We start from the raw sequence: 24,204 nt of genomic DNA on the forward strand, positions 1-24,204 counted from the left end.
GTATGTGTGGGGTTTTGTGTCAGCATCGCTTGTGCGGGTTCTCTTTATTATTCGCTTGTGTTCCTTTGGTGGTGAGAGCGGTTGGGGTTGGCCTAGGGCAGGGGTCTGCAACCTTTAAGACAAAAAGAGCCACTTGGACCCGTTTCCGAAGAAAAAAAACTGGGAGCCACAAAACTCGTCATTATAAAAATAACTTTTTTGTCACTTTTTTATTATTTCTTTGTTTTACCCCTCAGAATTACTCCTCCTCATAGAAATAAACGTTAAATTAACAAGTTACCTTTGTGTGTGTGTGTGTTCTTCACTCCCCTTCAAAACAGTGACCAGCGTACATGCCCCCTTTCATTGCAGTGACCAGCGTACATGCCCCTTACAATGTAGCGGGTGGGCGGGAAGGTGACGTCGGGACGGTGCGTGACTAACGCACGCACCGCCCCCATGTGACGTCACAGCCAGTACAGCACCCGCCACAGTGGGGAGTGTCGGGGCGCACAATGTGCCTCCTCCCCTCACTAGTATCCGTCCCAGAGCCGCGGCAAAGGTGTAAAAGAGCCCGGAGCTGCGGGTTGCAGACCCCTGGCCTAGGGTGTGGTTGTTTGTTTGTGATTGGCTGTGGTGAGAGTGCACCAGTTTCCAGCACAGAGTTTATTTGCTCACAAATATCTGCTTATTCTTACATAAATGAGCATAAAGTGAATGGAATGCCCCACCAATGAAATTCAAGGAGGAAATTCTTCAAATCTGAAACAGCTGTGGGAGAAAGCTGAAGACTTGGAAGTTGTAAGGAGGAGGCTACACATGGAGTAACCAAAATTAATTATCCACCCCAAATTAAGCTCAAAGATGTATTTCCATCTCTGCTCACCCCTCAAGACTTTTACAACTGGAAGACTTTGAGGCATCTACATTACGGAGTGCTTTGTCTCCCTTTTCGTATGAAGAAGAGTTCTATAAACTAAAAAGCTCACACACTAATTTGTGAAATTTTAGTTGGTTGCACTAAAAAGTATTCCCCTTTTGTCAATGGGTAGGAGCCAAGTGTGTCAGAACCAAGACTACAGATGTCTGAGAGAACAATGCTTTCAATGGCATTCCCATGTTGAATTATCCCCCTTTTTCTTGCAATGTACAGGGCCACTTACCCTGGGCAGTGACATTTTTATTTAATAATGAGAATATATTTATATTACTTTTGGGTCTTACAATGCATATTTTTTTTACTGCTCACCTAAAAACCAGTAGGGATGGGGCTAATGAAATCAGTAACCAGGGACTGCTGCAGAGAAGGCCCTGTCTCATGTACCCACCAACCAAACATATTTAGCTAAAAAGCAAGTCTCTGAATATTAATGTAGCCTACAAGCAACCCATAAGGAAGTAAGTAGTCTTTCAGATATCCTGTCAAAATCACAAAAATCCCACTGAATCTTTCACTAATCTGTACGCAACTGTAAAAATGACCACTTCCTAATCCTCAGTTTCAGAGATAAGTGTAAATGTGTAACATCAAGAATTTCTGTTCCTCTTCTCTTGTAGTTTCTTAGGGGATGGAAGCCATTAAATACAACTTAATGAAGTGTGGAGGATGGAAAAATACTCAGTATATAAGTGTGATGATTTCACATTGGAGTTTGCACCAATAAGGAAGGGTCGTCATTTACTGTTCATTTTAAACAGATCATTGGACTGAAAAATTCTGTGAAAAGGGGAATCTGTTGGGTTTTTTTTTTTAAGTGAAACAGAAAGTGAAAAAGAAAAATATTTCAACCATGATCCAGAAATAGATGTTTCAGGAGTCTGTCACATCTATATGCATAATTAAATTATATAATTCCTGTGCTAAGCCACAAAGTGGTAGGTCAACACGGCAAGTGTTCTCTCATCAAATACTGAACAGGCTTATGCTGTAGGTTATGTTATCACCAAAGTTGATCATGCATTTCATAAGAAGACAAGAAGCTGCCTTATAGCAAGTCAAGCCGTAGGATCAGGTACTGAGACCACTGGTAACTAGCCACGGTTCTCCAGGATTTCAGACAGGAGTCCTTTACCAGCCCATTAATATAGTACTACTGTAGTTTGAGTTTCACAACTCGAAAAGGCATCTGACATTTTTTGTCTGGGTGGAAGATGGTGGGGGAATAGGCTCTAAAGGCCCGAGGCTCCTAAAAGCTGTGTACTTCCCTATTTCAAGAACTAACATTTTTTGAGTCATTTCCCTTTATGACTGACTCCCTTCCCTAAAGGCATAGTTAGTGAGCACTAATTATCCTGTTGCATTAGCAAAGATTGCAACAAATGCATGGTGTACTTGCATGCACCACTTAACTGCCTGCGTAACCAATTGACCCTCTCAGCAATACACTTCAGCTTATCTGATCTCCTAGCCCAGGGCAAGGGGAGTAACTTGCCCGTTTCTTAAAGCCAACAGATCTGTCATCACTCTGCTTTTTTTTTCCAGTGGAGGAATACAGTACGGTGTACTCTGTGTTCAAGTGAGGGTGGGGTATGAAGCTATCTTTGCACATATGGGCCCCTCCAGCCTGGTGGTTTTTTTGTTAGTGTATTCTGTAATATGTCATTGAAGTACAGTGGTGCCTCGCAAGATGAAAAGAATCCGTTCCGCGACTCTCTTCGTCTAGCGGTTTTTTCGTCTTGCGAAGCAAGCCCATTGACGGCTTAGTGGATTAGCGCTATTAGCAGTTTAGCGGCTTTTAGCAGCTTATCAGCTTAGCGGATAAGCGGCTTAGAAAAAGGGGGGGGAGGTGAAAAAAACCCGCAGGAACTCGCAAGACATTTTCGTCTTGCGAAGCAAGCCCATAGGAAATTTGTTTTGCGAAGCACCTCCAAAACGGAAAACTCTTTCGTCTAGCGAGTTTTCCATCTTGCGAGGCATTCGTCTTGCGGGGCACCACTGTAATAATACAGTAGTGCCCTAGGGGTGAATTTATACCAGATGCTCCACACATAATTCTGCTTTATTAAGTGTTCTAAGGTGCTTCCTCAATATTACATTACTGCTGTCTGGAGGGGCACCTTAGTGCTATACCACAACAAAATATGAACAAAAACAAACCCCCGAAACATTTGTGGTATAGAAAAGCAACTGGATTTCAGCAGGAAGCTATGAGGCATGCACTGTTTGGAGATGAAGAAGTGTGACTTCTCAAAGTGGTTGCAGGGGCCAGTGTTCAAAACTCCCATTGTTGTAGGCACATTTTTATTAGCACAAGCAGTTTATGAACTCTGGGCACAGTACTGCGCCAAAGATTTCAGATTAAAACTGCAGAGTGGAAGGAAAGGAGGACCTTATTCTGCCCCCACTTCCATCTACTCTCTGAAGACTGAAGAAGAGACCTTCTTAAGAATATCGGTGGGGGGGGGGAAGGACTAGACCATGTGAAAAATTAACATAATATTTTAACTGCAGTTCATACACTTTCAGCTTTGTATTCTTGTTATAAAAAAAGCGCGCCTAGACATTCCGTTGTTACGCCCATAACCTAGGTTTAATGTGCCATTTAAGCTCCTTGCTTTCATACCTCAGTTTCTAACACTGGCAGGGGCAAACAGTATTGAAAGCAGGAACATCTATAATCACCACATTACGATCATGAGCACAAATCATCATGAATGCACAATAAAGAAGACACCTGAATGGGCCCTATCCTCGCAGAACACTAAGCAAAGCTCAACAAATAGGTGCTATACAATGTAGTTCAGGGAAGGGAAATAAAATAAGGCTTAAGAAGAAAACTATTGGTGGACAAGAAACTGACACCTTCTGTCTGGAGGGTTCAGGCTAAGGCAGGCCTGATGAAAGAACCCACTCTCATTCAGGTTATTTATTTTGTCAGGAAGTTAGTGTGTGAAACAAAGTAAGTAATATGCTAATAATAATAAGGCAACTTGTTTTTCTTCTTAGTGCTTTCCTATTTTAAACTATCACTTGGAGGGGAAGGGCTTGCAAGTGTTGCATGCATGACAGTTGAGTAAAAGTGATAAACTTGGTCAACCAGGGCCGGTCCACACATCAGGTGAGGCAAGCGCCTCAGGTGGCAGAATCCATAGGGGCCACAGATCACAATGCAGTCTGTCCTTGTTCCTGATGTAGATCTTTACTCACCCCTTATTCCTTGGTGGGGAGAGGGGACACCATTTTGTAGTTTGCCTCAGGTACCAAAATGTTTTGGGCCAGCCCTGTGGTCAACTGTGAGAAGTGCCACTCTCTGGTGCTCCTTGTTGAATTCTCTCAGGTAGCCTTATAGGTGGGAAGCCTGGGTTAAGAGAGGTGCCTGCTTACTTAGTTGTTCAAGTTTTTGTAGATGCTTTCCCACTCTTCCCAGAAATATTTCTTGTGAGCTGCTTATTGCAGACAAAGAAAGGGGGAGGCCTTTGAATATCATAGTTTACTTTCTGTTCTTGTACTTGTGCAGGAGTGAAGTGAAAGTTGCTAAAGACTGGAATCTGCAAATGCAGCAAAAGACACAGATGAAACAACTGCATGTGCTGGGTGTGTGCATGGGAGCAACAGGAAGGGAAAAAAGAGGCAGCAGGCAATGGGGCAAGAGGCTGCTCATGAGACTGTTCCTTATTCATTAAATGGAAGTCACAACTAGACATGATGGAGTCTGTCATTCACATGTCTGTCCCACCCATTACATCCCAGCAGTTGGTTGTTCCCCACACTTCTCTTCCGTCCTGCCTTCAACACTTGACCGGAGTCAGATGTAGATAAAAATGCATTAATCAAATGATGGAGGGGGCCAGGCGCCGATACAGCTTGTTACTCCCTCCTTTTCTTTAACCTGCTTGGCTGAGGAGCATGTGGCTGCCCTCACACAGTGGTATACAAATACTTTAATAAATATTGTTCATTCAGTTTCTACCGTTTTCTAAACCCTTTCCTCACTAGCATCACACATCAAGCCAGATGAGGTTTATGTGCTTCAACTATAGGCAACCAATGTACATTGGAGGTACGCAAGATGAAAGTAAGTAGCATCGTAGGAGATTCACGTCTGTCTGGGGCAGTACTAGACACGCCTATGGAAACTGTTAGCTACTTCCTGTCTATCTATAGTTGAGCGTTGCAATAAACAGTCAATGTCCATGGGGACAACTTTCTGGGACATTCAACAATGAAATAGAGCAGGGGTCAGCAAACTTTTTCAGCAGGGGGCCGGTCCACTGTCCCTCAGACCTTGTGGGAGGGCTGGACTATATTGCTTTACCAATTCTGCATCCATCAGCTTGGTTGAGCTCCAAATATAGATTTCTTCACTTCCTCCTTCCTGTTCATGGCAAGAACTTTTGCTCCTCATCTGAATCTCCAGCATCTCTCAACCTATGCTTCCCACCTTCATTTTGCAAATAAATCACTTAAACAGAAAGTCTGAGGTGGAAGAGACTTGGCAAAAAGGCATCTCTTGTAACCTGCAGTTATCAGAGATGGCTGGAGATTCCAAAGAAAATGTATTCTTCTAGCCCCAATATATTGCTAAACTCTATTCAATGGCAACAATTTATTGTTGCATTTCTCTAAAACAAATGTTTTAGCAAAATGCAACAACATAACATTGTTATGGGAAACATGACATGACATCCACATGTCTGCACTCAGTAATAAACCTCAGCGACTAAGAGAAGGCAGGAAGAAAACAATACAATCTTGTCAAGGGCTGATATAGATTGAACAAGAAACTTCTCAAAGGCAGACTGAGCTTCATTGGGGGGGCAGGGCTAATTCCATGTTAGGTACCATTATGAAAAGGATGAAAAACAAAACTGCCCAAGGCCTTTCCATAAACATGTAGTGTGACTACAAGTGGAATACGAATGACAACTCTGGATAATGTAGAACTAGAAAACGTGAATAAAAAGGCAACCCAAATGATCAGGGGGCTGGGGCAAGTCATCCTACGCATTCATCCTCAATGTTTTGGGCTTTTTATTTTTTGGTGGGGGAGCACAGTAAAAAGGGTTGTGGTACAGGTAAACATAATTATGGATGGTATGGATAAAATGTGGTAAGTCTCTATGAGGCACAGGATGATGGAACAGATGGGCTTTGGGTGTGATCCTGCAGAGCTCTTCTTAAATTCTTATGGGATTAATAGTCACACAGGAGGAACTATAGCTCAAAACTAGAAATGTTTAGGTTCAATTGCCAATATCTCAATTTAAAAATACATATATTGGGTACCAAGCCTGGGGGGAAATGGCATAATAGAGGTACAGTAAGCCCAAGGCAGAGAAGACTTGTGTTCAACTGAAGCTCCTACCCAGTATAAGATTCTTATGTACTAAGAAAACACTGGTGTGCTACCTTCTGTATCTCTACAAAGCTATAGGTTCATAAGTATGAGAAACTGCATGCCCAAAAGTTACATGTGAACGTAGATTCCATTCAGAAGATCCAATCAATGCACACTTTCCATATGTTTTATTCTACACAGACTAGAAGTCTACACACCTCTTATTTAACTCAGAGGGCTTTCCAAGCTCAACATTTACTCTCTTTTAAAATGTTGTCTAAGTTGCATAGAACCAGAGGGACTTAGGTGTAGTGGTAGTCTGGGAGAGATTTTCTGAATCCAGACTCTGCAGGCAAAACCAGAATGCTTAACAAACTTCAGTTCCCATGTGGAAGCCACAGATTCCCCATCCCTGAAACAGATAGTGGAGTCAGGTGGTTTGGAGTCACGCTTTGAGCCCTATCATTGGAGGTGGGGGGAGCCGAGATATTTGCCTGGTAGCAGATGATTCACCAGAGAATTCTGAATGGGATATCTGCGTAAGAGCAGGATTGATGGATGTGAAGTGCATACAATAAACAGCCTAAAACATAAAGGTTATTTTAAGGGGGGGCAGGCTTTTTGGTTTTTTGGGGGCAGAACCAAGTTATCTGTAATTCAATTAGTCAGTTAAGTATTTTTATTTATTTACTTGATGGGGGGGAGCTGCCCCGCTGCCTGCACCCCCTGGCTACACCCATGAAGTAGCATTTTTAACTACTGTCACAGATTTGACATTTACAAAAACATAACATACTAATACATTAAATCTTCAGATCACCAGAGATGTACATTATGAAAGCTATCAAAGCTTTACTAGAGTAACAGAGCTACTGTGTGAACACACACACACCTTAGCACCCTATGTATCATAGTATCTTTCACTTTTCTTTTAGAATATTCTAAAGGGGTGGGAAACCTCCAGTCTGCAGACCAAATTTAGCCCAGCATGGGTCCCAGTTTGGACATGGGTGACTCAGCTGCACAAATGAGTTCCCCACAGTTGATCCCTGCAGAAAGCAGGCTTGAGTCACTGGCTATGAGCTAGTGCTGCATAAGCTGCACAACTGAGTCCCTCTTGGATAATTTCATCAAGCAGCCAATCCCTGAAAAAAACAGGATTGAAGTCACCTCCCTTGAGTTGATATGTGGTAGCTTACGAGCCCTGCCCCACCCGCACCTCAAATTTGAGCCACAATGGCTAGGGGCAGGGCTTTTTTCAGCCAAAATTCCGTTCCAGCATCTCTCAGGTGAGTGCCACTGCCATTATAAGAGAACAAGGTGAGTCCTGGCACGGCTTTTTCTAGAAAAATAGCACTGGGGAAATAAGAATTTGGTAATACCCGATTCCCCAACCCTATTTTAGACTCTAAAACTTGAGAGCAGTCTTTTTTAATGACTATTAGCTATATCAGGTGTGTTCTACCTCCACTGTCAGACGCTTCTGAATACCAGCTTCTGGATACCACAGAAAGGGAGTGTGTTCTTGTGCCCAGGTCTCCTACTTGCAAGTCCCCACAGGCATCTGGTTGGCCACTGAGAACAGGTTGCTGGACCAGATGGGCCATTGGCCTGATCCAGCAGCCACTTCCTATGTTCATCCTGGTGCCCTCCAAATGTTTTGAACTACAACTGGAGGATGGAGTCCAGCCTGGCTGCAGGCTATTTTAAAGAATAAACTGGTAATAGCTAGCATACATTGACAAAGCTGCTCAGAACACCATTCACAGAATCATAGAGTTGGAAGGGACCCCAAGGGTCATCAAGTTCAATCCCCTGCAATGAAAGAATCTCAGTTAAAGCATCCATGCCAGATGACCAGCCAACTTCTGCTTTAAGATTTCCAATGAAGGAAAGCCCACCATCTTTTGAGAAAGTCCGTTCCATTGCTCTACATCAGCCTTCCCTACCTAATCTGGGTCCCGCTGGATGTTTGGACTCCAATTCCATAAGCCCCAGACACAAAAGCCAATGGTCAGGAATGATGCAAGTGATAATCCAGAACATCAGGAGAACCACAGGTTCCCCACCCTTGCATTTCACTGTTGGTAAAGAAACACAGGTCTGGCAGTAGCACACAGCATCTTTATGATGCCTGCCTTCCCTCTTCCCACTTTCCATGAATATTGCACACTGGCAGTTGATGGCCACCAATTTGCTTTTTCCAGTGTGCAAGCTATCATATCAATACATGACGTGGGGGTGGTGGGGAGTGGGGAAGAGTGTTGTACAAACTTAGAGCAGCAGAACAAACAACTCAAAACCTGTGGAAACAAAAACTAACAACACCCCCACAAGACAGCAGCTTGTTAAAAACGTTGCATGCTGAGGACATCTGCACATTAGCTATGCATGCATGCCACCAGTCAACAGCACATGGTGATAACAGAAGCACCATAGCAGCACACCCATCTCACACACAGTGCACAACTATGCTCCCAGAAATAAAGGTGCGTGTGTGTCCTTTTTTTACAAGTGACAATCCTTTATCTGAAGGGCTGGCAAAAAACACAGCCCTCTATGTGAAGGACCAAGTTTAAAGATAAAGAACATTAAGAAGGGAAAGCAGAATCCTAAATAATATATATTTTTTATTAAAGATTTTCTTGGTTTTCAAAAGTACATGCCTTGTCTCATTTTTCAGGTTGTACAGTTCAGGTTTCCTATAGATCAGTTACATTTGTTATGAGACATTAGTGTAGAGTACAGTATAAGGTCAAGTATAAGGTCAAGAAGAATGCGGGGAGGAGGAGGGGTGGTGGTAAAATTTATATTTCTTTACAGTGTACATGTAGGGTTTTGTGTAGGCATCAACTGGATAGGTTCTCTTTCTCAGAATCCTCAAAGTTGACCTACAACAGCACCTGGACTGAGCAGGCACAAAGGTCACCTGGTTATAGCCGTCTCTGCTGTGTTGAGATCTATTTCTGTTACCTAGTATTTCTAAGTTGCCACCCAACCAGGAACAGAAAACTCAGCTTCCTCCACCAGAGGCCCCAGCAAGCAGAAGGCATATACAGGTAGAACCCAGAAGCTTCTCAGGAAAAGGGTTCAATTCCTGTTTTGGTGCCAGTGATTCCACACAGTAAACACTAACAATACTAAATAGAACATGCCGGGTGCCTGTGGGAGGAGAACTAGCTTTTTGCAAAGTAAAGGGAAGGAAGCCATTTGTACAAGAATGAAGTCTTCAGCAACAAGGTTGCTGGAGGCAGGAGAGAAAGGTAAGCAATGGGTAAAAGAGGTTTGGGCTCAATATGTACCCTATGGAGATAAAATTGTGGCCTCCACAATGCAAAACCTACTTTTTGGGGAATCTACTGGAAACAAGCTTGGAGTTGAAACCAGGCCTCCCAAACTAGAGAACAATACCATAATCACAGTAACAGGAGCAGACCAGAGAATGAACTCTCATAGAGCCTCTCTGGGGGGCCAGGCCTACAACATAGCATCCTCCCCCCACTTTATCCACTAGTGGTGAAATATAGGGATTCTAGTCACATCGGCCAGCATGGGGTGGTACCACTACCACTATGTGAAGTAGTAGCATAATAGAAAATGTTTAGCTGACATGAAATCCCAGGGGAAAGGGGGATGGAGAGATATAGAAGGTGATGTGCAGGGAAGCTTTCATTTCGGGATCTCCATCGACTCCAGTGGGAAGGTTTAAGCTACAACATCTCTTGCTTGCTAGCTTTTAGGCACCAGGCAAAGCTCATTCTGTTCCCTTGTACATTTAATAAATTTCTATGGATCAGAGATCCTTTCAATCGCCTTTAGTGCTGTCTCTATTAGGGCTTTTAATTGCCGACTACATTTTATCTATTTTTATGTGCTGTTTTATGTGTGTTGGTTATTGTATTTTAGTGCTTTGCAATGTAAGCTGTTTTGAGACTATCTGGAGAAAGGCAGGACAGACATCCTGTGAATGAAAATAGAAGTGCATGCATAATATCATGTTATCATCAGAGTTGGGATCAGCTCATAAGCATGCATGTAACTCTAGCTACGTAGTTTCCTTTCCTCTCCCAAACTAAAACAATCATCACTGAAAAGTGAAGAAAGAAAGTAAGGAAAGAAAGAGGAGTCATAGTGCTGCAGTCACCAACACAGCGACTATATGCAGAACGGTTCCCTAGAGGACATCCCTTGGTGCGTTATCATGAAAAGCAGATTTCTTAGGTGTTTTGTCATCATCCTATGTAAAATAAAAATGAAGACCCATGACAACTGATGCCTTGCATCAACATTCCTGCAGTTCTGGCAAGAACCGGATCTGTGATTTTATATATACCGATATATATATTTAAAAAAACACCTGTGCAGTTTGGTACTGTAAGCTTTAATTAAATGGCATTTATGGTATTTTTGGAACTGCATGTTGTAAATTCAATATATTTCATTATTAATTCTATTGATTCTGATCTAGACTTTCCCCACCTCACCCCTGCCTTGGAAAAGCAGAGAAGTGTTTGTGTTTTCTCTTTGCGTTTGTCTTCTTTTGGGGAAACGATCCCCTGCGGAGGGGGAAGAGAAACTACTGGAGAACAGGGAGCTCATAGCACTCCCTCAAAATTATTCAGCCTTCTAATCCCAATGTAGCTGAAAGAAATTATTTTTTAAAAAACAGACTTCCTGCATGAAATAATGAAACCTCAACAAAAGGAACTGTGGCACCATCTTTAGCAAACGGGTAGTGGAACAGTCCCTTCAACAGAACATGCACTCTACCAGATGATAGTACAACAACTGACCAAATGTTTGAAGCAGTAGAATAAAATAATAATAATACTTTATAATACTACTTTATTTATACCCCACACATCTGGCTGGGTTGCCTCAGCCACTCTGTGGAATTGTATTAGAAGTGTCATCTGCTACATGTCTACTCAGAAGTAAGACACATTGAGTTCAGTGGGGTTTACTTCCACTTCAGTAGGTGTAAGATTGCAGTCTCAAAGTACTAGAGCATGGCAAGTGCACAAATGGTAAACAGCTGCCTGGGTAAACAGATAGAAAGGAAGACAGGCAAGATGTATAGAAGTTGTCACTTTGGCAGGTACCTCAATATATAGTGCTTTTGTTTATACAGTGCTTTTGTTCTAAAAAAATGTTTAGGGGTACTCTCATTTTCCTGCTCATATTGAAATACTGGAATTATATATTACACATTGTCAGATATAGCCTCCATGTGATATTGGACTCCAATTCCCATCAGCTCCAGCCAGCATGGCCAGTGGCTAGGGATGATGGGAGTTGGAGTCCAACAAATGGAGGTCACCATGTTGGCTATACCTGTGTTATATATAAATATTATTAAAAGCTGCTACACAGCTATTAAAAGCATGGAAACTTCTTTTGTATCAAGTCCCATGAGCCAACAGTAGCCCCCATGTATGATAGCTTAAGGTTCTTTTGACAAAATAAGTTGACTCAACAGTGCAGCCATGCATTAAATAGTAGGTAGTCAGATGTTGTTAAGACTCCAACTGTTATTAGTCCCAGCCAGCATGGCAAATCCATGGTCAGGGATTATGGGAACTGTAGTTCAATCAGGTCCCAAGGACCACAGGTTCTCAATTCCTGGTTTAAAGTACTGTAAGATGCCTTGTCTTGTCTTGGGGTTTCTTTCCAAGCATGATGAAATCACCTTAGTTGTGACTGTACAAACCACGGCTGCACGGAAACCTCTCAAGTGTCATTCACTTGAAATTTGGAAACGAAAAATGTCCCCAGAAATACAAAAAAGGGAAGTCACTGCAGTACAGCTGAGTAATTAAAGCCAGTTCGAAGCCAAAAGTTCACTGGCAGAAGCCCCTGAGGAATTATTTCACTTGCAAAGGTAACTAGAACCCATGTTCATTCCTCTAGTTCTACATGCAACCCTTTAAACAAGCATCGACTTTTATTTTGAGGAAGCACACTCACTTTCTATTTAGAAGTCCATTATGCATAACCTCTTAACTCTTTGCTGACTGAAAGAATCGCTCTTCTAAAGCACAGTGTGCTGCTAGTCATTATTTGTCTCACAAAAACTGCCATGGAAAAAGAAAGCAATTAATTTTGACATAGGTGAAAAATAAGCAGATCTATATATTTTGATACACTTCTGCGATGCCACAAAAGAGTATGTCATTTTATGTCAAGAGTAAGTACATTGTCCCTTCTAGAGCAGAAAACCTTTTGACAATGTCTGTTCTTCTGGTGAAGTATGTGGTCACTACCAGCTATGAATATGCAAAGCCTTTCTTTATTAAAATGTGAATAAAACTAACTTTCCACTCTGTGTCCAACGAAAGCAACACACATTTGCCATCCCTTCCTTAAATTAACTCTGCATGATTCAAAACTTTATCAAAAGCAGTGATCTATTTCTTCTTCAGTACTTTACTTCAAACCAGCATACAGTGGTACCTCAGGTTAAGTACTTAATTCGTTCCGGAGATCCGTTTTTAACCTGAAACTGTTCTTAACCTGAAGCATCACTTTAACTAATGGGGCCTCCTGCTGCTGCCGTGCCGCCGGAGCCCGATTTCTGTTCTCATCCTGAAGCAAAGTTCTTAACCTGAAGAACTATTTCTGGGTTAGCGGAGTCTGTAACCTGAAGCGTATGTAACCTGAAGCATATGTAACCTGAGGTACCACTGTACTACAACAGCCACTGTAGCACGGAGGGCACCCCGTGGGGAGCTACAGCACAAGATGCTGCTTGGACTTTTGGCACAATCTTTGTGTCCACTTTATCATTCTGTCTTCTATGGAGTGTGTGTACAGAGTCCCCATCTTGTCATGACTCTCCTTCAACCAGTAGTGACTTGATGCCTCCTGTGACTGGTGAGGCAGGAGAATGGTAGGCAGAGGCAACTCATTCTAGTTTTCTCATCATCCTGCTTCCTTCCCTGCTGAGTTTTATAGGAGGAAAACTGAGACTAAGGAGAAAGAAGCTGATTATAACTAAGAAAGTAGGTAGGTAGGTAAGGCCTGGCTGAGGGTGGTTGGTAAGACAGAGTCCCATTTGCCCTAATAGACCAGCCTACACTGCCTTCAACATTTATTTCAAATCATTCTGCAAATACATTTACTAGATGTGACTCCCAAATTGTACAATAGTCATTGCGTTTATATAGCCAAGGACTAGACTACTTACTATTCAGAGAACAGTTTATGGATACCTATAATGTAGCATTGTTGCAGCTAAGTATGTGTAGACCTGATTACTGATTGACTTTAATATCACAATGCTCTCTACTCTGGGGTAAACAAACAAAGCAAACAGTTTAGTTTCCTGCCTTTGCTTCCCAAGGCACCAGTGCTTAATACATATATTTGGTTGGTTCCCTTTTCCGTGCCTAAGAAGACAGGAAGCCATTTTTGCAGCTGTTCCGGTTTTGGAGAAAATACCAACTTTGTGAAATACCAATTGGGGAAGCTTAGAATAAAACAAATGAAAACTTTAATTTATCCAGCATTATATCTGTTTGCTTTAGGATTCCTTTTTATATAATTGTTAACTTTAGTTCCAACCAGATTTCTAAATCCGACAAATTAATCATGAATGGTAACAAAACAAAACACTAGCACTTGTGGTTATTCATTGCAAGCTTTACTTTTACTAAACCTTTTGATTACTTAACAGAGCTTAACAAAAAAGAAAAGTCATCAGAGTGCCTGTGGGGAACAATAGATTATAATGCATCAATATCAGATGAGTTCCCAAAGTTTTTTTTTCTTAAGCAAACAAACTCCGATCGTAACAAGAAGGCAGGAAAATGTGAGCGGTACTTACAAAGGACTAAAACAACCAGTCAGATGACCTTAAGAATTCATCAGCACCACATGAGAGAATAGGCCGGATAAACGCCCCTTCCCGCAGGCTAAAGGAAAAGCGAGCCACTGCGAAAATAACGCTACTTCCTTTTAACTAAACTACTGTAACATGTTTTAATCTGGGGTCCAGATAGAAGTTCCTCTAGGGGTCAGGCGCGCGCACTGTCCAATTAGTACCACACTTCCTCTTTTTACAAAATGTGCTCCGCGTATGGTTCACAATACAGGACTTTAATAATTTTCATTTTAATAAAAGAGAGCGCACAGAGGGAAGGAGCATTTATCAGATTTCAGGGCTTATTGGTGAAAAATAAAAGCTCCCTTGGTGTATTACCGCAGCTGAATTATGCAAGGTGGTTATCTAAAAATGATACAAAAGCCCGAAAGGCTGCAGCTGAGAGAAAGGGATTTATCAAAGCCCTCCTCCCAGAAAACTTCACGGTTGATAGGAATCCCAATCTCCCGCAATGCTCTCTATTCATTGATCTCCACCCCCCGCGCCACTTCAGAATAGAGAAATACTCCTGTAATCGATCTAAAAATCTGTGGCCACGCCTTCTTTCCCCTTGTTCGGGACTTATCTCGCGCAGCCTTTCTCCCCCCTCCAAAGAAAGGACCGGGCTCTTTGCGTGTGCGAAAGTTATGTTTGGCTGGCAAAATGCAAGGCGAAGAGCTGCACCACCGTTCGCACAGGTTTGGCCAAGCACGAGCCCAGGTGCTCCTGCCCTGGGCGACATCAGTGTCGCCTGCAACCCTATGCACGCTTACCTGCGAGTAAGTTCCACTGAACTCAATGGGGCTTACTCTTGAGTAGGCACGCCGCAGCCTTGCACTAAAGCAACCCACAGATTTTTAGACAGATTTCCTCATGGAGGAAATTATGAGGAACCAACCAGCGAAGATTCAGCTTTCTCTCGGCAGGGCAACAGGACTTTGCTACGTGGCTAAAGGCAGCAGCAGCAGCAGCAGCAAGAACCCCGACGCTATTAGCCCGAAGCGCGGCGGGGAAGCGGCATAAATGCTTCGGAAGCGGCGGGAGAAGTTCAAATTGCCAGGCTTCGTCCTTGGGAAGCCAAGCCACCTTCCAGCCGCTCCTTCCCGCCACCCAGCCGGGGCTTTGCCGAGAGGGTGAGGGGAGCCCACTTACTTTCCCCGGGGTCCCGAGCTTGGGAAGTCCACGCTCGCTGCTTCAGCCCGGAGAGAGCCCGAGCCCGGCGGGAGCGCCTCGCCGGCAGCCGCGCCGTTTTCTCGGCCACAGGGGAACTGAGAGCGCGCCCGAGGGGAACCAGCCAGCCGCCGCCGCCGCCTCCTGCCAAGCGCCCGTCCGGCTCCCTCGCCGAGAGGAACTTGGGCGGCTTGCGCAGCCTGTCGGGGGCTGAGGCTTCGCCGCTCACTTCCTGGTCCCGGGAAATTTGCATAGCAGCTCGGGAAGGTGGCCGGCCGGCCGGCGAGGGGGGGGGGGAGCCGGGATGGCGGGCGCGGGGGGGGAATCTTTCTGGGAAACCGAAAGGCGGGTCCCGTCGGCACGGCGACGAGGCGCTCCAAGGGCGGTGGCAGTGCGGACACACCCGCTCCGAGAGCGGGAGAACTCGCTCGCTCTTTCTCGCGCTCGCAGCCGGGGCTCTTGAGGGCAGCCGGCCCCACGGCGCGGAGGGGGCGGAGGGGAGGGGACTCGGCCCGCGGCTCCGAGCTCGGTCAACCCAAGGAAAGCAGCTGCGCGCCTTCCTTGTGGGTGGGGAGTAATTATTCTGACCGAAGCAACCGGGTGCGTGAGGGGATAAGAATAGCCGAGCCAAGTGGACTCTGGTCCCAGCTCTTCGCCGTCGCCAGCCTCGGAAACGAGCCTCCCTCGGGGCCTAGTCTCCCCCCAAGAAGCCTGCCCAAGTCTGGCTCGCGTGGTCCTGGGCAAATCAGGGCCTTCCGGCCTTTAGCCCCCTCTAGTGAAATGGGGAATAGAAACCTTGATTGCATAAGGAAGGCCTCTGAAGATCAAGAAAGACTCTAGCCACAGGCTCCAGTGCTGCCTTACACCACCCCAGTCTCACAGCCAGGAGAAATGCAAGGGGTTCTGGTGCTTCCCCAGGGTTCCGCTTCCTTAGGGCCAATGGAGATGGTGGGGTCTTTTGGAGATACGGTTTTATTTACACACATATACCACCTGAGCATATGGAGAATGGAGAGGCTGGCAGCAATGACACCCCAACAGATCTTGCTTCTCCTGTAGGTTTCCAGGGGAGCCCCCAAAGCCCAGCACATGTTATGCTAGCAGCTTCTAGCATTCCGGACCCAACTGACTGTCACACACACTAGCCTATTGTTCTACATAGCAGCTAGGTGAGGCAGTGGGGATGAGACCCTTCTGTCCCTTCTGTGGCATGGAGCAACTTTGGTTATGCTAAATTGTGGTTTTTAAGCCATTGCCTTGACAAAGGAACTAGTTTGGCAAGCTTGCTCTTAAACATTCTACCCCCACAGACACAGGATCCGGAGAACTGGAAAGGGACCCAGGGTACCATTCAGACTGACACCTTCCAAACCCTTAACAGTTACTACGCAGGATCAGCTCTGTGGCTGTATACACATCACCATTTATTTTGCATCCAGTGTACTCCCATTGCTAGTTTTTGAAGCCACATACACATGAGGTCAACCCAGAGCTGGCTCTGCCCTTAGGCATACTGAGGCAGGTACCTCAGGAGGAAGGTACCCAAGGCAGCTGCCCTATAGGTGCCTTTCCCCCGCCACAGAAGCAGAGCCAAGATCAGCAAGATAGATTGTGTGGGATTTCAGCAAGATCTTATTCAAGATGAAAGCCAGCAGCAGAGGTGACAAGGTGGGCAGAGAAGTGGCAACAGCAGGGCAAGGCAGCGCTTCCCATTTTGCCTCAAGTGGTGAAACGAGATGTGCCACCCCAGTTTAGCCACAATCTATATTGGTTATCGGTTCTGTAGGTTCTTGAGAAGTGCTGTGGATTGCATTTTTCATCAAAGCAGCTTTGCTTCAGCTGGAAAAGAAGCCACATCCACTTTGCAGGGGTCACCCAGTTATGTACATTTGAGGCATCTGTTGCACATGTGCAAATGTCAGCTTTGTGGAGAGGTGTTCGGGGGGGAGGGTGCATGGGGGAAAACCAAACAGGATAATACGCATTGGGTAAAGACACCCTCTTACCCGTCTCTGATGTGTACAGCAAGGGGCAAATGTGGCTTGAATCACAGCAGGAGGGGAAATACCTTCACTACGTTTTAAGCCAGTAATGCGTACATAGCCTGATTCAGTTGCGCGCACTGCACGGCCTTGGACAGCTCTCAGCATTTCAGCTTGTAATCCCTCTATCTATAAAATGAGGGAAACCAAGGCTTACCTTAGAAGAAAGGCGAGCACAATAAGATTGTAAAGTTAAGAGTTGTTAAACCTCTGGCAGGGGAGCCTTCCTGTGGATGAATCGGCATGACTTCTGCTAATGGAAGTCTTGCTAATCTGAAGGCATTAACCGCTGTGTAGATACAGCTGAGTGGCCATCATTTCAAGATAGACAAACTGTTTCATGCAACATGTAGCTCATGTATGGCAAAAATGGTAACTAGGTGGGATGGCGCTTCAAATGGATTAGACAAGAAGCAGAGTCTACTGAAAACCTTTAGTTATGATAAAAATGGAGCCTCCATGTCCAGGAACAGTGTACCCCTGATAATCACTTGTCAGGAACAAGCTCTCTCAGTTTTGCTGCTGCTTGTGAGCATCACAGGAGCATCTGTTTCCCAAGTATTGGAGGCTGTATATGTGAAGCAGAACTTTGGCCTGCTCTTCTGATCCTGCAAGAGCTGTTCATGTTCTTCTTTCCTTTCCATATTAAACATGCCATGCAAATACCTTTATGGAAACAAGTGTCAGCTTGCCATGCATCCAGCACCAGCAGGAATATTTTCCCTGCTGGTATCCCATTTGTTCCCAATTTTTTGCTGTATGAAAAGCCAGGAATTATTAACAAGGGTTTTGGATTGTCATTGTATTTGATTGTGTGTGTGTGTTTTCATTTTGAACTACCAAGAGGACACTGTTGACTGGGAGGGATAAATAAGCCATAAATAAATAAATAAACAACACAATAATATATAGTTACAGGTAAGTAGCAGTGTTGGTCTGCCGTAGTCAAAACAAACAAAATTCCTTCCAGTAGCACCTTAGAGACCAACTAAGTTTGTTATTGGTATGAGCTTTCGTGTGCATGCAGGTGCTACTGGAAGGAATTTTATTATTTTTATTATTTTATTATTTTGTTTCGACAATAATATATACTTACAGTGATGCTGATGCTGCTAATAAATAACAATTACTTAACAGCAGGAAAAGTAGAGGTAGGAGGCCACTCAGGTTTTCCCCAGAACACACTTAAGTTGTGTCTAATGTAGAAAGTTCTGGGGCTCAGTCGTTACACTGGAAACAGGTTTAATGTAAAATAAAATTAATACATTATCCATGTGTGTCTGTGTTTTTAATGACTGAGTAAATTGTTGCTGTATATGCTTGGAGACAGGGGTGGCAACTTGAACAAAATATTGGGGGAGGGCAGGTCCCCGCCCCACACAATTGATCATAAGATGTGGCACACACACACCATTTGAATGACAATGCCCATCAACTTTTGGTGGTCTATCTCCTCAAATATTTTATGGGGGGGTGCTGAAGGAACCGTGGCCCCCAGGAGTTGGCTCCTATGCTTGGAGAGGTGTAGAGTGCTGAAATCTTCTGATATGACTTCAATAGGAAACAGCTGGGAAACAGCTAAACAAGAGAGTTTTCATTTATGCCTATTTACAATGGAATTCTATGCCTATTTAGAAGTAAGTTCTGCTGACCTGTGGGGTTTTCTCTCTGATAAGTGGTTATAGATTGTAAGCCTTACAGGGCACTCCCATGCATATTTACTCTGAAATAATTCACATTGTGTCCCATGGTGCTTGTTCTTAAGTAATGTTGCATAATATTGCAGTCTTAAAAGGCAAAGCTGTGCACATTACTTGAGTTTTAAGTCCCAATGAATTCAAATAAAAATAAATTCCACTGAATTCAATGGAACTTACTGTACTTATTTATACTGTATTAGATTCTATTTATGAATCTCATCCCATAAGATACCTCAAATTGATTTCACTGTAAAAACATCAGCAATACAAAGAAAAAATAATTTCATATAGAGAAACAACTTCTGAGTATGCATGCTTAGGGTTGTGCTGTGTACAGTAAGTCACATATAGGTCAACTTAATGGTTAGGCTTTCAGATGAAAAGGTGAATATGTTTCTCAGCTGTCCGAAACCCCTTTGAGTTATAGGAGCTTGCAGGTACCAGTAATTGGAGCCTATTTGCCTTGCTAGCCATTGTGTGTTTAAGCGGTTGTCTTCTGCTGAGCTAATTGCACCAGTAATTTATTTCACACATTATCTTTTTTCTGCTTGACTTGAAAATGCAAATATCCTCCAGCTATTCATGTATATATCACTCACACTAACAATATGTATAGTAACAGAGCCAGCAATTATTTATGAGTACATCTTACTGAATATGTTTGTCAATGCACTTGTGCTTCATTAATACCCAGCATCAGGGGTTCCCACTACAGATGACTGGGGAGGGGGATAAAAAGAGTAGCAACAGGGAAAAAGAATTGAACAACAATTTTTAAATATTGCAAAATATGGCACTTCAGTTAGAACATTTGACTCCTTGACTAATATGCCCTACTATAGACATCAGCTGTAAGAATTTGGTGGGAAATACAAATAAAGCTTTGCATAAAGCTGTCCTGTGAAATGTTTATATTCAAATACATAATTTAGGTATGATTTCTGATAATAATGCCCTTCAATGACAGAGTTAAAATGTTTGCTGTGGGCTAACCCTGTAAAGAAAAATAATAAAAAACATGTCATAGATTTACTGTGCTAAGAGCAAAATGCATGGATCAGAGTACCAGTAGATGTTCAAATTCTTTAAGGCTGGGTGTCACTGACAATTGCCCAGGGTGATCAATGGGCAGAGCATTCACTTGAGGAACAATGAAAACAAATGCACAGTAAACTGAAGTCTGGAAATAATGTGATTATAACTAACCATCTCCTAAACCCTTTCCCACTCGGCTAATCCCCTCTTGCTCCCCACCCTGTTCCCTCTCCCTCCAACTATCAACTGACAGAATCCCCACACTGCCCAGGCTGTCATTTCCTCCCTCCCTCCTGCCCTCCAAACACAAACTCCAAACATTTGTTCAAAACAGTTCTGTACTGCTTGTGAAGGATGCCATGACAAACATCTAATTACATAGCCAACTCTCTAACTGACAAACAAAATAGCTATTCAGCTTTGAAATGCCTCAGATCAGGCTTTGATTACACAAGGATTACTATAGGATTATTATTTTTTGCACCTTTTCCCTCTTATATGACTGGTGAAAAGAAGGAGTCACTGCTGCCTATAAGGTTGGGGTGCCCTTCTGGCTGTTGGACCAGATAGCTGGATCAGAAACTACAAAGTCACTGTGCTTTGTAGTGTTGCCCATCAGATCCAGCGAATGATTGGGCAGGAAACCTGCTGCTCTTAGGCACTGAGCCTGACAAACTCCTAGGATGGAGCAGCCCATTGACTATCACCGAGCTCTTATTTGTGAAGCTGAATAGCAGATGGATGCACTGCTTAGAGTTCAGGTGAATCCAAAGAGAGTCTCCTTCTGTTATGGCTCTCCATTGTTCAGTCATGTTGGTGGAATGTATGTCGTAATCCATGCTACTGTGGAATTGGGCATGAAGCTGCCTAAGACCAGGGCAGTGCATATGTCATTTTAGCTTGATGATGTCTTCTCTTCTTGGCAACAGTTCTCCAAGGGATTCGTACAAGGAACTTTCCCAGCCTGCGAGATATCAGGAACTGAACCTCGGACCCTCAGCTGCTTTACCATCAAGCTACAGGCTCACTCCAATAGTAATTCTGAATTCATTAATGCAGAATAAAGGAGCATAATCCAGGATAATGCGGCAGACAGCAATCTTTCAACAGTGAAACTCTGTAAAGTACCCCTATCCATAAAGGTAGAGGCAACAAATGCAGGTTTAACCAGTTGCAGGTATTTGCACAGCCAAAGATGCATGAATCTGGGTGCTTTAGTGATGTAGTTGCTGCTGAAAAAAATGCTTTCCATATAGCCATATAGTCCATAGGAACTGGAGGCCCCTCGACTGTCCTTGGGCCCAGTATAGGACCACTTTGACTGGATATCCCCAGCCGATGTGAACAGACTCCTCCGAGCTGTCCAATTACCGCCCGGTTTCAAATCTTCCATTCCTGGGTAAGGTGATTGAGAGAGCGGTTGCTGAACAGCTTGGTGGGTTTCTGGATGAAACATCGGCTCTGGATCCATTCCAGTCCAGCTTCCGCACTGGTCATGGGACCGAGACAGCTCTGGTTGCCCTAACAGATGATCTCTGCAGGCAGCTGGATCGAGGCGGGTCGGGGCTGCTGATTTTTCTAGACCTGTCAGCAGCCTTCAACATGGTCGATCACGAACTCCTGGACCACCGCCTTGCTAGTCCTTTGTTTCTATAAGGAGGCCCTATTTCTGCCAGCTTTAGTTCCATCTGCAGCCTACACCCTATTCCATATTCAAAACATTCAGAGGCCCCTGGAGCAGATTTTCAGGGGAATGCAATTGGAAGGGAGAGGTGAGAAAGCCCCATTCTGTGAATATGTTTTGTTCAGGGAAGGAAAGATAGGATCCAAAGTAATGTATGCAAGCAACAAATTGTGGGCTGGAGCATCAGTTCATTCTTTTCCCCCTCACCATCCTAGAACAAGAAGGGTAAAAGGCAGCCTTGAAATATTCCAATTGTATACACAGATGTCCTCTCTTTGACCTAGAAAACCATGCTCTGTCCTGCAGGCATTATATCCTGCAGATTGGATTGCAGACTGGACTGGAATGTATGACCTCACTTTGTACATGTAGTATGTAATGCAAATTTACATAGGAGCTTTCCTAAATGTTCAGAAGGCTTCACATGTATTATCTCAGTAATACAGCCAGGTAAGGCAGGCAGGTTGTAGAGACTAGACTAGTGTAATCCCAATATTATAGAAAGTCAGAAGGGTAAAGCTAGGAGACTATAGACCTGAACTTACAGTGAGTGCATAGCTGACCTGAGATTTAAACAAAGCACTTCCAACTTCTTAAACTACAACATTCTAAACACATTTTTTCCTGAAAGAGAGAGATAATATGATGGTTACTGTTTTAAAGCATTTAAAAAATCAGGTTATAGAATCAAACTATACTACATGAAGTCAACCTTAAATACTTTTCTCCTACGGAAGAAGGAAGTGCACTTTGTTTTTGTGAGCTGCGTTGCTATCAAGAGTCTTTTGTTCATAATCACACATTCCTGAACTGGTTACTTGAGGTGAATTCTATTATAAGGAAAGAAGCAAAGGACTGTTACAGTTAAGTAGACAACGGTAAGTGATGAAAGCATAATAGAAGATTACTATCACAGGAAGCAAAAGCAAACATTTGAAGCCAACTCACTAAGTAACCAAACAGCTTTTTAAAGCCTCTAATAAAAACCCCCACAACCAGCTCATATTGATTACAGTATTTTGAAGGAGTAGTAGTGTTGTTCAGAATCCTTTACAAAACTAACGTGGTTAAGGAATGACTCAGGCAAAGTTAAGTATTTGTGAGTCCCAGCACTTTTACTGTAATAGGAAAATTCTGTGCTTAACCACCTCGCACCCAAAATAAGTGAGGGTGTGGGAAAAAGAAAGTATAAATTGGACTTCATTGTGCTTAATTTTGGAGGAATCGTAACCTTACGCTAGTATTTTGTATTTTAAAACATGTTCATAAGGGAACTTCCTCTTTGATTCATTGAACCCATTATCACTGCTTACCGTTCATATTTTTCCTGCTTCAAATGTCACCACAACTCTTCTGGTAAGGTTGCATGCACAGTATAATAATAATAATAATAATAATAATAATAATAATAATAATAATAATTTATTTATTTATACCCTGCCCATCTGGCTGAGTTTCCCCAGCCACTCTGGGTGGCTTCCAATCAAGTGTTAAAAACAATACAGCATTAAATATTAAAAACTTCCCTAAACAGGGCTGCCTTCAGATGTCTTTTAAAAAGAAGATAGCTGCTTATTTCCTTCACATCTGAAGGGAGGGCGTTCCATGGGGCGGGCGCCACTATCGAGAAGGCCCTCTGTCTGGTTCCCTGTAACCTCACTTCTCGCAGTGAGGGAACTGCCAGAAGGCCCTCGGTGCTGGATCTCCGACACCCGCCCGCCCCCCTGGCCCCCCAAAACAGTACTTCAGTCTTGTCAGGATTCAACCTCAATCTGTTAGCCGCCATCCATCCTCCAACCGCCTCCAGGCACTCACACAGGACCTTCACTGCCTTCACTGGTTCTGATTTAAAAGAGAGGTAGAGCTGGGTATCATCTGCATACTGATGTATATACACAAAGTATCAAATGTGGTCACAGTAATAATAATACAACAAAACACCACCACCACCACAAACTGACTTATAAGTATAAAACCAAATTTACTAGAATAATAGCTAGAATAGAGATAGACTTGTAACTATTCAAACAACAAACATACTAAGGTGCCATGTGCAAGACAAAGCCTGGAGATAATGTAAACATGGAGTGGATAAAAGTACAACTGTATCTTAACAAGTTACATGTGCAGAAAACGTTATACAGACTGGATAAATGAATCGTTCAACAAGTAGCGTAAGTCCAATCACAGAACAACAACCCCGTGCCGCCACAACGGCAAGGGTAGCACACTGGAGAATGAGAAAAAGTTTTTCAAAGCTGTTTTTCAAAAATTGGGCTGGATGAGATGTTCTTCAATGGGTCTTGAGTTGGAACCACAAAGCCGTATGATGGATCAATCATGGGAAGGCAAATCAAAGCCACCACCCTGGTGAGAATAACACAAGTGGGCAAAAGGAGACCTGTTCTCCGAATATATTACAGGTTTCGCTACACGCTTCATCAGTCTGAAAAGC

General features: G+C 43.5%; 2 protein-coding genes across 8 annotated transcripts in view; one reads left to right on the forward strand and one right to left on the reverse strand.

The window, feature by feature from the left end:
- The window catches only part of LOC309348643 (kinesin-like protein KIF20A), a 59,790-nt gene extending 55,243 nt beyond the window's left edge, over positions 1–4,547 (forward strand). The window contains exon 20 of the transcript XR_014159501.1: positions 4,437–4,547. The gene's annotated coding sequence lies outside the window, so the exon portion shown is untranslated. The remainder of the gene's footprint in view (positions 1–4,436) is intronic.
- Positions 1–15,530, reverse strand: part of LYN (LYN proto-oncogene, Src family tyrosine kinase) — a 44,960-nt gene extending 29,430 nt beyond the window's left edge. For 2 of the 7 annotated variants that reach the window (XM_081874395.1, XM_081874392.1), the window contains exon 1: positions 15,271–15,530. The gene's annotated coding sequence lies outside the window, so the exon portion shown is untranslated. Of the gene's footprint in view, positions 1–14,082; positions 14,183–15,270 lie in introns of those variants that run through there. The other 5 variants (XM_081874393.1, XM_081874390.1, XM_081874391.1 and 2 more) reach the window with 5 other exon arrangements.
- Between the last annotated feature and the right edge of the window lie 8,674 nt (positions 15,531–24,204).

This window comes from Podarcis erhardii (assembly GCF_964252035.2).
Source record: "Podarcis erhardii genome assembly, chromosome: 8".
NCBI lineage: Eukaryota > Metazoa > Chordata > Lepidosauria > Squamata > Lacertidae > Podarcis > Podarcis erhardii.